The sequence below is a fragment of the Pyrgilauda ruficollis genome, unplaced genomic scaffold, assembly GCF_017590135.1.
Source record: "Pyrgilauda ruficollis isolate IOZ18807 unplaced genomic scaffold, ASM1759013v1 scaffold5, whole genome shotgun sequence".
Taxonomy (NCBI): domain Eukaryota; kingdom Metazoa; phylum Chordata; class Aves; order Passeriformes; family Passeridae; genus Pyrgilauda; species Pyrgilauda ruficollis.
Genome location: NW_024526599.1, coordinates 4,378,737 through 4,391,957, shown reverse-complemented (window position 1 = coordinate 4,391,957; position 13,221 = coordinate 4,378,737). Strand labels below are relative to the sequence as shown.

The window sequence follows — 13,221 nt, the reverse complement described above, 5'->3', positions numbered from 1 at the left end:
AGTCTCTTCTCCCACCAACATAAGAGGACAGTCTTAAGCTGCACTGAGGGACATTTAGTTTGGACACCAGGAGGAATTTCTTCACAGAAAGGGTAGTTTGGAAAGGGGTGCCCAGGGAGGTAGTGGGGTCCCTGGAGGTGTCTAAGGAATGACTGGATGCGGCACTCAGGGCTAGGTCTAGCTGACTATGGTGGTGTTCGGTCAAAGGTTGAACTCGATGAATTCAGGGGTCTTTCTCCAATCTAATTGATTCTGTGATTCTGTTAGAGGCTCTTGTAAATAACGCTTGGTTTAACCTTAGGAGAGCAGGGACGGGGTAACCATCAGTCCCGTTACTGTGTTCCCGGCGCCCGGAGCCCGACTGAGAAAGTGCTGTTAGGGACAGGTGAGCCCCAGCTTCTGGAAGCACCAAGGGTGACCAGCACTTCCCACCGCCGGCTCCCGGACAAACCGAGCGGCGGCCGGGCACGGAGCGGCACGCACCGGGATCACCCCGGCACCGGCCGTTCCCATGGCGGGAAAGGGCGGGCCGGGCGCGGGGCCGCCCCCTTGTCCCGGGCTGAACCGCGCGGCCGCGGCGGGACCTGCGCGGCTCCGCCTCGCCCGCCCTCGGCATCATCGCTCCGCGCCAGCACCGGGGCGGGGCGGGCCCCGTTGCCGGGTTACCGCTGTCATCCGCCCGCGCCGCCGCCGCGCTCGCTCCCTCTCCCGGCCCAGCTGGGGCCCTGACGGCCCCCCCGCCGCTGGAGCCGGGGCCCGGCGGCGCCCGCAGTGCATGAGAGGGAGAGCGGGGCGGGGGCCGCGGCCCGAGCCACTCGCCTCCCGGCCGGCGGCGGTGCGGGGACCGGCCCGGGGGGCGCCGAGGGGCGGCGAGGCGGTGGCTCCATGTGAGAGGACGCGGCGGCGCACCTGATCCGCCGCCGGGACAGCCGCAGCCGGGGGGATTCCTCGAGGGCCACCGGTCCGCAGCCCGCCCGGGGCGGGGGGGGGCTGGACCCGCCTGCCCCTTTGAAGTCACCCGGCCCCCGGCGGCAGCCCCGGGGCGGGGGGGGCAGCAGACCCCCTCCCGCCGGGGGAGAGGGGCTCCGCCTCGCCGCCCGCATCGCCCCGCCGGCGGGAAGGCGCGCGCGCCGCGAGCGGAGGGAGAGCCCAGCGGAGCCCGTCCCGAAAAGTGAGTGCGAGCGGGAGGAGCCGCCTTGGGAAGGGGCTGGGTGCCCCGGGACTGCCGGCGGAGCGGGCGGGGGGCCGGGGCGGGGGGCGCGGCGCCGGCGGCCGCCGTTTCCCATGCGGCTCACGTTGCCGGCCGCGCACGGTCTGCTGCCCCGCGGTCCGCGCCGCTCCCGCCCGCCGCGGAGAAGGGGCGGGAGGGGAGTGCTCCGCCACGGCCCCCGGGGAGGGCCGAGGTCTCCTCCGCAAGTTCTGCCGCCCGCTTTGTGCCGGGAGCGGCGGCCCCCGCGAACAAAGGCGGCGGGCGGGCGGGCGGAGGGCTCGGACCCCTCCGTCCCGTCCCCGCGCGGGGAGCCGAGCGGAACTGCCGCGGCGGAAAGTTGTGCAAGGCTGGGAGCGGAGCGCACGGCCGCTGTGCTGTGAGCCCCGAGGGCTTCAAACATCCCCCACCCCGCTCCCCCGTTTTCCTTCTTTTCTCCATAGGTTAAGTGGCTCTTAACAGACCCCGCGGCTCCCTCCTGCCCGCTCATTTACATAACACTTGGGTGGAAAATGTAGCTCTTCTTGTCGCGGAAAAACGTTATTGAAGAGTTGCTTATTTTCCACGTAAAGTATTTTGAATGTGTTTTAAAAGCCAGAAGTAGTGTTGGCTCTTCCTGTTTATCGGAGTAGTTGCTGCTTCACGAGGCACGAAAGTGCTCTTACTCTTACTCCAGACCTTACTCCGGGACTGGGGAAAGAAGGGTCTCGTTTGGGAATGGGACTGTGTTTGCTTGGGTTCTGTTTTGCTTTGCTTTTTAGCATTTCCTCCCCGTGCATAATTTCCCGCTGAGCAAAAACTGTATCAAAACTTGAAGTGTTTTAATAGAGTATCTTAACTTTCTTTTGACTGAAGAAAACAACACCTCCGTAGCTTGTCGGGGAAGAAACAATTGTGTCTGCTAGTGTTAAATTGTACTATTTGGGTATTAAAATTTATACAGCAGTTTGTTACATATGAGGAGGATGTACTAAAAAATGAAGAGAGTAGGTTGAATGTAGTTTATTTGATGAGACTGTGTTCAGACAGAGATCCAGAAATTGTAAGTCTTGTGTGGAAACTGTTGTCTGCATGAGTCCTCTCCACATCCTTTTGGAAGGAGTCTAGAAAGACTTTGAAGGGGAAGGTTGTAGGGTTTGTTGGGCTTTTCATTGAAAGAAGAGTGTACAGCTTGTGAACATCCTGTGGGCCAGTTGCTAGGCGCCTGCTCTCCTGCTCTTTCTTTACCAGATGCAATTGAAAGCAGAGGAAAACAAAACGTAGCAGAAATGTACACAGTTGCTGAAATATATGGGTGTGAACAGAAGGCCATACTCCAGCATTCCAGCCATGGATGCTTGCTCTGTGCTTCAGTTTGTGAGAGCATTTTGAGACCATTTACTGCCTTCAGTTTGTGAGATACACTTTTGAGAGCATTTACTGCCTGTTTCCCAGCTCTATACTTGTCCATTCTGCTGAGGAGATAGCCTCTGAAAACTCTAGGGGAAAACCTAGACAGACATCAGTAGGAATTTTAAGGTAGGCAGGGCACCTGATCTTTCACAGTTTCATTTTAAGACCCAGTTTGCTGAAGGTAAGAAGATTCATTTTCTTTAGCTTGAAGTCTCTCCCCATCTTAAGCTTTCTGTCATTGCTGCTGTTCTCAAAAGGGGTGTAAAGAAGTTGAACTCTATATTTGGTTCATTCATAGGTTTTCTCGATCGCAGAATTCAGTGGTTAGAAAAGGAAGTTGCATACTTTTCAGGCCACAGTGTTAAGGAGATGGTCAATTCTATGCAGCATTTAATATCTACAGCAGCAAAATGACACTATGTCCTTTTTTCATGTGGTGATTACACTTGTTTTAAGGCACTTCCTAGTCTCAAACTTAAGTCTGCCCTTTCTCCATCATCATACAGTAGTTAACAGCAGCCTGGTTCTGTCTCTTGATGGCAATTATGCATTCTTGTTGGTGTTCCAGGTTCATAAATATCTCAAAAAGATATATCACTTCAAGTTTTTAAAATTATTTTTGTCGAGGTTTAGATTTTTCCTTCTGCTGCAGCTTATATCTAATCAGAGTAGGTCCTTTGTCCTGAATAATTTACTAATACAATGGTGTCTGTTTGGAAACATAAATGTTTATCAGAAGTATATGATTTTCATTTGCATTTACTGTTAGAAAAGCTTTTACAACAAATAGCTTTTTACTTTAGGAAAAGAAATCCTTTTTATCTTTAGACTTAGGCTGTAAGTAAAGTAAATTAACTTTACTTCCCCTTATGTATACATGTGGTACTTTGCAAAAGTTTTGTTCATTACTTCAATGGAATTTGTTGTCTGAACCAGTAAATGAAAGGAATGGTGTATGATGTTTTAGGCCAGGCAATGTTATTAAACAGAGAGGAATGCTACTCTTCTGTCTCTTTAAAGTAAACAGAGTTTTTAAAATTTGGAAGGTATTTAATGAACATGTTTAATCTCCTGAATCTTTTTGTGAAGAGCACATGCAATGACTATATGTACATTACACTTGAAATAAAAGTAGCATAAAGACCTTATCTGCAGAGCTGCTTCAGCCTTGTCATATGTGGACTGTGTACATCAGGTAATTCTAGAAAGACATCTTAACATTGCGTGTAATTGCTCATGAAAGTGCTCTTACACAACAAAGTATTGTAATTTAGTCAATCTGTGGAAACTGATTTCAGTACTGAAATGCTCTAAGTATTCACTGGATAGACAAAATCTGTTTACTGCGATCACTGCCATGGATATTAAGATAGTCTCTTGTATCAAAGACTACAAGAGTAGTAGTTGTAGTCTCTGTAGCAAAGGCTACAAAGATTTTAGGTGTTTGTCTGATGAAGACTAGACCCATGTAAGCATGGAAACTGACTTATTGTCAACAAACTTCTTGACCTTGCTTTGTGGTGGTACAGCTGCTGCTTATTGCACAGGCTCTTCTGGCTAAATCAAGCAAGGACAGTTTAGCCCAGGGGATGTCTGCAAAAGACTGTAGGCAGCACTGGATGCTTACAGGTCCTGGTCCCAGAACACCCTTGGGGCTGCTATCAGTGTGTACTTTAGGGCTGTGCCACTTCTGTGCGTTTGGCAGCCCTTAGCAGCTTCCTCTCAGGTGAACGTGTTTGGTGGCTTTGAGGGAGGAATGGACGAGTCCTTGTTTTGAAGTGACTGGTCATGAATAAATGTGTTGTCAGGTGTATTGGGTACCTTCTTATTCCTATGCTAGGAGAGAGGAAAAATATTAAATCCTTGTCCATTCCTCACCTGTCACAGTTTTGTATTTAGTAGAAAATGAAAGGTGGTTCTCCATCTTTCACTTTGTAAAGATTATTGGTGAAATAATAGAGTAATCAGTTTTTGGCTATCTTCTCTGTTCAACCAAAATCAATAAATAAATATTACAGCTTGATTAGGCTCTCACTTAAACATTAAACTACACGTGCTTTTCTTTGAGAGTTTTGCATACGCAAGATGTTTTTTGGCTGTAATGAATGCAAGAGGCATTGTGGCTCACTTGTGAGGGGACATTTCTTGGGCAGGAAGAGGGAATTGGAGTAATTAAACTGTTGCAATGCTGTGAATCCTACCTGGCTCTTTGCAGCAGTGGTTGTGGTTACCTACTCTAGTGTTTGTCCTGTATCAGCGCATACGCTGCAGTCATGTATTTTGTAATAGATCCTTGCTAGTTTTTTTTGTCAGTAATGTGGACGTGATTTATATCTATAAGGTCAAGTACTTCAAAAGTAAAGAATGTCAGAGTAAAAGGAACTACTGCGTTCATTTTTGTTCATGCTCACTATGGCAAAAAACATGTGTTCATCTCCTCAAGACTGCTCGTTTTTGCTAACTGGACAGATCTGTGTAATTCAGGAGCTCTTCTCTGTTTTGTTTTCTCAATGTTCTCTGAAACAATTGCAGTTATTTTTACAAGGGTGAAACAATGCATTTTTTTCTGTAATGTCATGCCTAACCTACCAGCAGACATCTTTTAATTTGCTGGGGCAATTGAAGAGGTTACCATCAGCTAGAGGATACAATAACAACAGCTGGTTGATAAGAGGAGGCGTGTGAAATATTGTCCAAAACTAGCTTGCTTAGTTCAGGTAAGCTTTGCCTGAGTCTTGAGCTGAGACAATTGGCTTTGCTTGTGCTGGAGGATGAAGTGTTGGTGTGTGCTGTTTTAGTGGTACACTTCTGGTGTGATGGTTTCAGCAGCTGTGTGCTTACAGGTAGCTGCAACAGCAAGATTTGCTCTCAAACAGTTATTTTTTCCCATTCCAAATCCCTTCAACATGATTGGTGGTGACTGTTGCACTATGAACTAATAGAATTTGTCTAGTTTTCTGACCAAACACAAATATGGCCATAAAATAGAGATGCATGGCATGTTTTAATTAAGATATAAAACAAACAAAGAAAAAACCCCAACCAAATAAAAAAGTATGTGCTCTTTTCAGTTTTGGCTGTAATTTAGAGTTATACCAGTATGATACATTTTGCAATGCAATTTACCTCAGCTTATATTAAAAAAAAAAAAAAAAGAAAACCAGTTTTCCTTTAATACTCTCATAAAAGGTCGAGTGATGTTTGGATTTTTGTAATCCAAATACATTGTTATGAAACTGATTAACATATTGATGTATCCTAGGTGTTTTGTGGGCAGGGGTCATTGGGATGTGAGGAGGAAAGGAATGGGTTTCTTGAAATTGCTTGGTCTCCAAGCTCCAGTATTGGAGAAGCCTCTTGTGGGTAGTGCCTGCTAAGCTGGCCTAGGTGAGTCTAGTTTGTCTTGTGACCTGAGACTGGATGGCTGCTTACAGCAGAGGGACAGCTCTGTGTTAACTAACTAATGCTTCCTGTTCAAAGGCTGACTATTCAGAGTTGTCCAAAATGTGGATATTGTGAAATGCTTTTTTGCTTGAAAACCTTTCAGTGGTGCGGATGGCGTGACCTGCCTGATACTGCTCTGGAGAAGCAGCACTGCGAAGTCTTTGAGCTCTTCAGCTTGGGCAGGCTGAGATGAAGTGCACCCGAGAGGGCAGGGCATACTGCTGAACACTTTCTAAGCACAAGCTCTGCCTCCTTACCGAGGCAGGAGGGCTGCCCTAGGGTGGAGCTGAGAGGCATGCACGTGCTGTGGTGAGACCTGGCCTTGTGGAGCTGGAGCTGTGGTGAGTGGGAGGTTAGAGGACGGTTGCAATAGAGTTGCAATAATTTCCAATTAAACTCCTCATAAACCTCAATCAATGAATCTCGCCACTCCGGTATCCTAGGTTGTAATAATGAATTAAATCTTTCCCCTGCCACTTCTCCCTCTTTACACGTGGGTCTCTCTTTGAAAATAAAAATCTGAACTGATTCTGGGATAATCATTGTACTTGTTCCTATGTACCCTTCTCCTGTTCCTCAGTTTCTTGGTCCAATGTCAGAGCTTGTTGTTCTCCCTCTTCAGCACTTCATCCTTGAGAAATGTTGCTCTGGATGGCTTGGAATGTGGGAGGTGACCTTTACATGATACAGGTTTCTAGAGACTTCTGCGTGTTCCTTGGTGGGTTCATCAAAGAACTTAAGGGTGGTGGTGGAGACTCAGTTGCACATGAAGTTTTGGTGGGTCCTTTTGATAGATTAAAGGATTCCTTTATTCGGTCATGCAGTCAGAGTTACTCAGCTGTGGCTTTGTGTTCGTGTAGGTTGTGGCAACTGCTGTGAATTTCAGAAGGACAGGAGCTGCAAACCCTGGGTGTGTGTTGTTGACAGTATCTACTTAAACTCTGCACTCTTTGACCGTCATAATGTCCTTACTGCACACATTAGCTCTGTGTTCTCGCAGATGCTGGTGGATACTTTTGGAGCACGTGCTTTTCAGGATAAAGTCTACCATGTTTTCTTAAAGGTGAAACTTTACATTTAGATCTGCTGTAGCATGCAGGACCTGCCTATGCTTATTGGGAGTTTGCTGTATTGCAAAATTGCATGTGAAAGGTTATTACTGTCTTTATGTAAAATACGTGATGTGTTTTATAGAATAGAATGTGTGTCCATATATATCTACAGGAATGACAGTAGTCACAGGGAATTCAGAACTGAACAGGCTACTTCAGGCCAAGCTACTTGTCTTACTAAATGACTAACAAGCCCAAAGCATCATAAGCCAATGGGGAAGAAAAGGTTTCAAGCTTTTCCTCAAGTTCCCTTTTTAGGAGGGTAAGCTGCTCAGTGTGTTCCCTGGCAAGTGTAAGCCTTTTCAGCATTGTAGCATACTTCATGCTTGAGAAGTTGCTCACTAGCTATTGCAGTAGCTGCAAAATCTAGCATTTCTTTGCTAGACCTGACAGTAGTGGGTACATTGCTTTTGTTCACTTCTTCATTGCCTAATAAGGCTTTAGAATATACTAGAGAGTATTTTCTTTAGTGTTCAAGGCTGTAACCATTAAATAATAACCAAAACTAGAGCTATGGATTCAGACCTCTCTGAGGAAATGTTACTCATCTTTTGTGGCAAGTGTGACCCCACACAGCTTGGCATAGTGCTGAATCTGTGTTGAAAACAGGATGTCTTCACCTTTGCTTCACCATTGTCTGTGTCTTTGCTAAGCTGTGTTAGTTGTGGCCCTGAGCTTGGGTCATAAACCTGCAGTTTGCCAGAAGTGTCTGCTTCTCTTGCTGTTTATATCTTGTCATTTTGTTTTAATTCATGCAATGATACTCAAAGCAATAGATGATCTAGTGCAGTAGAAACGGGTCCTGAAACTGTGATCCTGGAGATACCCTTGTCTAAGTTATTTTAATCATTTGTTTCTGAGTTCTGCTGTGGCAGTTTCATCTGCTGTTGCCAGAGCTGATGAGTGTGTCTGCAGATCTGTGGCATTTCTCTGAGTGGGTGGATCACTGCAATGACAGGTAACTCTTTTTTTTCTTTACTACAGAGTACAATAGTGACAGTTTTTATGGATCTTGAGGGCTAATCTTCAGCATCCTTTAAAGCATGCTAAGGCGGTATTGCTGTGCTTTTCGGTAGGTTGTTTTTTTTTTTTTTTTTGGCCAGGAATTTTTTTTTTTTCCTCTGCATACCTAAATAGCAGTCCCTATTTGATCTTTCAGCAAGAATGAGTTTGAAATAATGGATTTGTTTGGGGATTGCTTTTCTCCTAACTTGCTATTTGCTGCAAGAGTTGAGGGGGAGGAAGACAGTGATCAAACCTGCTATGCTTCTCCCACCTGGCCCATATTTAAAATTGTCTGTGTAGCCAAGGTGGGGCAGACACGACCCTTATGACGAGCCTCTGCTGGAAGGGGGCAGTTATATCCATCTGCTTTCATGGTGTGTTAGTTGTGTTATCTGTGGCAGCAGGTGGATTCTGACTGTGCTGTCAGTGGTCTGGGTAAGAGCTAGACTTGGACACTGCTTGACTCCCAGCTTGCTGGACTTTGTGCTGCCCTGCACTTGCTCCACTCTACCAACTGTGTGATACACAGCCCTGAACAGCCACTTGGTGTTCATGAAACATGTCAAGCGGAGCATGCAGGCTTTGGTAGCCCTTGAGTAATATGGTAGTAATGCTAACTATGTTTTGACATTGTGTCTTCAGGGAAGTGACTATATGTGTGAAAGAAGTCCTACTAATAGTATGTTAGGTGGGCTCTAATACACAGGTGGCTGAACTTTACATTTTGCATTATAATACAGAAGTGTTTCTGTTAATAACCCTGATTATCTCCATAATGGCTGCTTCCTTAGGTTGTCCAGATGTTTAACCTAAATTTGAAGGTTTTACATAGCTGAGTGCACTACAGCTAGGGCATTTCTTAGACATGCCTTGCTGTAGCAGAACAACTTTGACATGCACAGTTACATTTAGTTTGTTTCCAGGACATCCTGTATTTTCATCTCATCTTCAAGGTCAGGCTGAATGGGGCTTTGAAACACCTGGTAGAGGGGAAGGTGTCCCTGCCCATGGCAAAAGGGTTGGAATTCCATGACCTTTAAGGTCCCTTCCAACCCACACCATTCTCTGATTCTGGTTGATTTCAGGTTGTGTATTGTATTTCCAGCTTTATAGATTATTGCCGTCGTGAAACTGTTGTTATTTGTGCTTTGAACACTGTTAGGCTTGACTATTTTGAAGCCAAGTAATTTCTGATATGCTACAGAAGAGTAGTGGGCTGATAGTGGAACAACTGGGGGTCAAACTTTGGCTCTGCCATTACTGACATTTGGCCTGGTGGGAGCAGTAGATAACACTCGGTGTGACCCAGGAGCACAGGCAGGAGTTTTGTTTGAAGAGTTAGGAGGTGGGTGGTGTCCCCTGTCGTGGGGTGGGTGTGTGGCTGTCTGGTGAGGGGAGCTGCATGCTGGGGTTGCTGCCTGCCTATGCAGGAGGTAGGTACAGTCATCCCGCTCAGCTTGTGGTTGTTTACACGGGCTGTGGGAACCTTTCAAAGGGGTGCTGGGAATGACTGGAAAAACAAAAGGTTGTTTAGTGGCACAAAAGAAATGTTAACGTTTTGGTCCTTCTCATTCCTATTGTTTGTTTATGCTGCAGAGTGGTGGGAACAAAATTGATTGCGTAGGTTAGGCATTACCTAGCAAAGATTAAAAAGGAGAAACTCATCATTAAACATTTTACCCTTCCTTCATAAAATAATTTCAAATGTCACAAAGGTTGAAATGTTATATTCACTTGTCCTTAGTGGGGTTGTCATTTCATATTGTATTTGACCTGCTTAGTTGCTACTGTAAGGAATGGCTCCCAACAGCTTCTCCTAGCCATATCTCTTCCTGCACTAGCTATTGGTTTAATCTAATTTTTTGTTAAGATTATTCAAATTAATTTTGTGCTATTGGTTTTCTATAATTTCAGTTCCCTGAATTTAAGTGAGAAGGGAACTAAAAAGCACATTGAGTTGTCTCAGTGTGACGTGGAATGTACATTGGAGCTGGCACGGGGGATGCACAGCTGGCAGTGAATCCTTCGGGCACTGGCTGGCCATTAGATCAGCTTAATGTGCCCTGAAACCTCATGGCTGTGGTTTGATGATCGGCTGTAAACCAGTGTGGAGTATGTGCTATAACCAAAAGGGCTGATCTTGTTCCCCTGTTCCTTCTTCACTTTTGTGGTTGTGCTGTCCACTTCTGAAATCCAGCTGTTTGTGAACCACCATGAGTGCTACTCTTGCCTGACTTCTTAGCCTTTTCAGTAAGGAGAGAGTGGTATTGACCCTTTTAACAGCAAGACAAATTTAAGTAATCTGAAAGTGTTTACAATCCTTGTACTAAACTGCAAAGGTATTGTCATATGTATCACGCCGTAAACTATATGAATGATATAAACCAACTTCAGCACTACTGCCAATTCAGCCTTTAAAATAGAGCATGTGCTTGATCTTCAAAGGTTTTTCCCTTGAGTTCTCTTCATATCACAGTCATAAGCATGCCAATCTTTTATTCCGTAGAGCTACATTTAACACAGTGATCAAAGCTGCAATGTACAGAAATATTAGTATTCAAATCTGTAAAACACAAGGGAAACAAATTGTTCTGTGAGCAGCGGAGCTAACAAAACCTGGTTTCCTGTAGATTTGTGTCCTCTGTCTGCTGCTGTGTCCCATCACTGCAGTAACAGTCCTGATTACTGCCCTGTTATCTCCTGTGACCTCCCTTATTATCACAACATGTCAGATCCTGCAGCCTGACTATTACACCACTCCCCATATAACCTGCCTGCTAGCTGGGGTAGAGGCAGCATGTGCTGTGCTGGTTGCAGAGACATGCAGAGCTATGCTTGGTGGCTGTTGCCAAAGGGGGAAAAATTTGCATTCGAGAATTCTACTGATTGTGAAGCTGAGAGTTTAACTTTTGTTCTATTCTTTCTGCCTATCAGTTGCCATCTCCAGAAAAGCAGTGGGATTTCATTATAAGGTGTGTGTATCTTTCTTTTCAGAATCACTTTTCACAAAGATGTATTGTGGCACTGGAAAGTTTCGTGTATAAAACTTCAAGTAGTTCTGTTCTTCTTTACATTATTTGTGATGCTTTAACCCCAGTGTAGTTGAATATATTCTTTTTGTTATAAAAATCCAGTTAAACTCAAGGTTCTTAGTTTTTTTTTTTCTATGCCTTTTCCTTTATATTCTTCTGCTTCTCAGTTACAATCAACATACCCAAACTTTCTGATGGTTTTTGGCTTCCCCTTTAAGATAGCTGTTACTAAATGTCACCTTTTTAACTTTTAGTTTAACTACATTTCAAACCATTTTTTATGCCTGCCTAGGAGTGCTGTATATTTACAAAGTGCCTATTTAAAATGCTGCATTGAGTTTGTAATGTACCAATTATAAAATCCTCCAAAATATTTAATGCCCATCCCAATTTTTTCTATTACTGAGTATTATTCTTCAATGGACTATCAAGAGTCAACATGTTTCTTTCTGAATTTGTTGTTAAGGTCCAGGAAATTGGTGAGTAAAATATTCATCTGGACACACAATACCTTGTTGATTATTTTCTTTGTCTGTCATGTATTTTCCATTTTATCTAGCTTGGTTAGACTACATGAAATGCATAAGGTTCCTTCTCTTATCTTAACCTTAATAGCTTTTATGTGAATGAGTTTTGCCACCTTTTGCTTTCTGGACCATTAGGGAATATGTGTTGCAGTTCTAGTGCAGAGCTGTGGCCTTCTGCTGTTAACCCTTTTCTGCAAATTAACAGACCACTTACTGATTTTTCTTTTGATGCTTTACTGCTGGCATCTAAACACAAATGTTTTCCCCTAACACCAATATTAATTTTACTTAATGGCCTCCTGAGACTTTGAGGGAGGTTTTTTGAAAGTCTTTCTTTCAGCAATTTCTCCCTAGTTCACTGTTGTTATTATAAAATTCTACTGGCCTAAAAAAAGCATGGTTTCCTTTCCAGAAACCATGCTGTGTAAATTCTCTGGTATTAACCTGCATATGTTTTACAGTAGTTTTCTCCAAACAATTGTTTCAGCTAGCTTGCTATGCATGAATGGCTTATTTGTTTGTAACACATTAAATCATATTTACTGGCTCTTTCAAATGTAGGTAAGTACTGTGTTTTCTCACATTCTAACACTAGGTATTTTTAGTAGGAGGTGAATGTAATTTTTTATTATTTATAAATAATTTTTCTCTTGTTCCTGTGAAATCACTCAGTTCTGATTTCTGCTAATAAAATGAGAAAATGCAAAAGTACCATGTTTTCTGTGAGGTGTTGGTGGTTTAGGCTTGTTAGCTCTGTTCTACTCCCCCAGATTGTGTACTGGAGTGGTGGCAGCTGAGAAACTTGTGTGCTCAAGTAGTCTTACACTTTGAGTGCATTGTCTAGGAGATTTTCAATTTGGATGGCAGAAACGCTGTGAGATGTGCAGTGGAAAGGGAACAAACAGGCTATAGAGGTCTTCCTAATTAGTGAACAGCCTGATGCCTGTGACATATTCTTTTTTTTTTTTTTTTCCTGTTTGTTTGTTTTCAGGAGGGAAAACAACCTGCAAATAAACCCAAAGTGAGTAATTTAGCTTTTCTCTGGAGAAAAATGGCAGCTGGACCTGTTCAGTAGTAGAACCATTCTGTTGCCCAGTAAGTGCTTGCACAGACACAGTGCTTAGGAGGCAAAGCCATGAAACTGCTGTAGATGTTTTAGTGGAGAATAATCAGTAATGTTATTCCAGTAGAAATATAATTTTGTGACTAATATTTTGAGTGAAAGGTCAAGATCATTAAAACATTTGAGTGTAATATCTTCTATCAAGGTGGCAGTTTTGGGAGAGGTGTCCAAAAGTTAAAATACTTCTATATTTTTATTGAAATGTGCTGTTTTAAACTGTGTTTAATAAATAGTTTTAAATGTATTCTAGAAAAATTCACCCACTGGTTCACATTGGCATGTGTTCTTTCTAGCCTAGTATTCTGTATCTGATAGCCATAAAAGAGAAAATCTTGTCCAGGAACCCAGAAATTCTCTAATTCTTTGCATGACCCATCTC

At 44.1% G+C, this 13,221-nt stretch overlaps 1 protein-coding gene across 3 annotated transcripts in view; it reads left to right on the top strand.

Annotated features, from left to right (window-relative positions):
- Positions 1–750: 750 nt before the first annotated feature.
- Positions 751–13,221, top strand: part of FBXW7 (F-box and WD repeat domain containing 7) — a 175,375-nt gene continuing 162,904 nt past the window's right edge. For all 3 annotated transcript variants that reach the window (XM_041479946.1, XM_041479949.1, XM_041479948.1), the window contains exon 1: positions 751–1,171. The gene's annotated coding sequence lies outside the window, so the exon portion shown is untranslated. The remainder of the gene's footprint in view (positions 1,172–13,221) is intronic.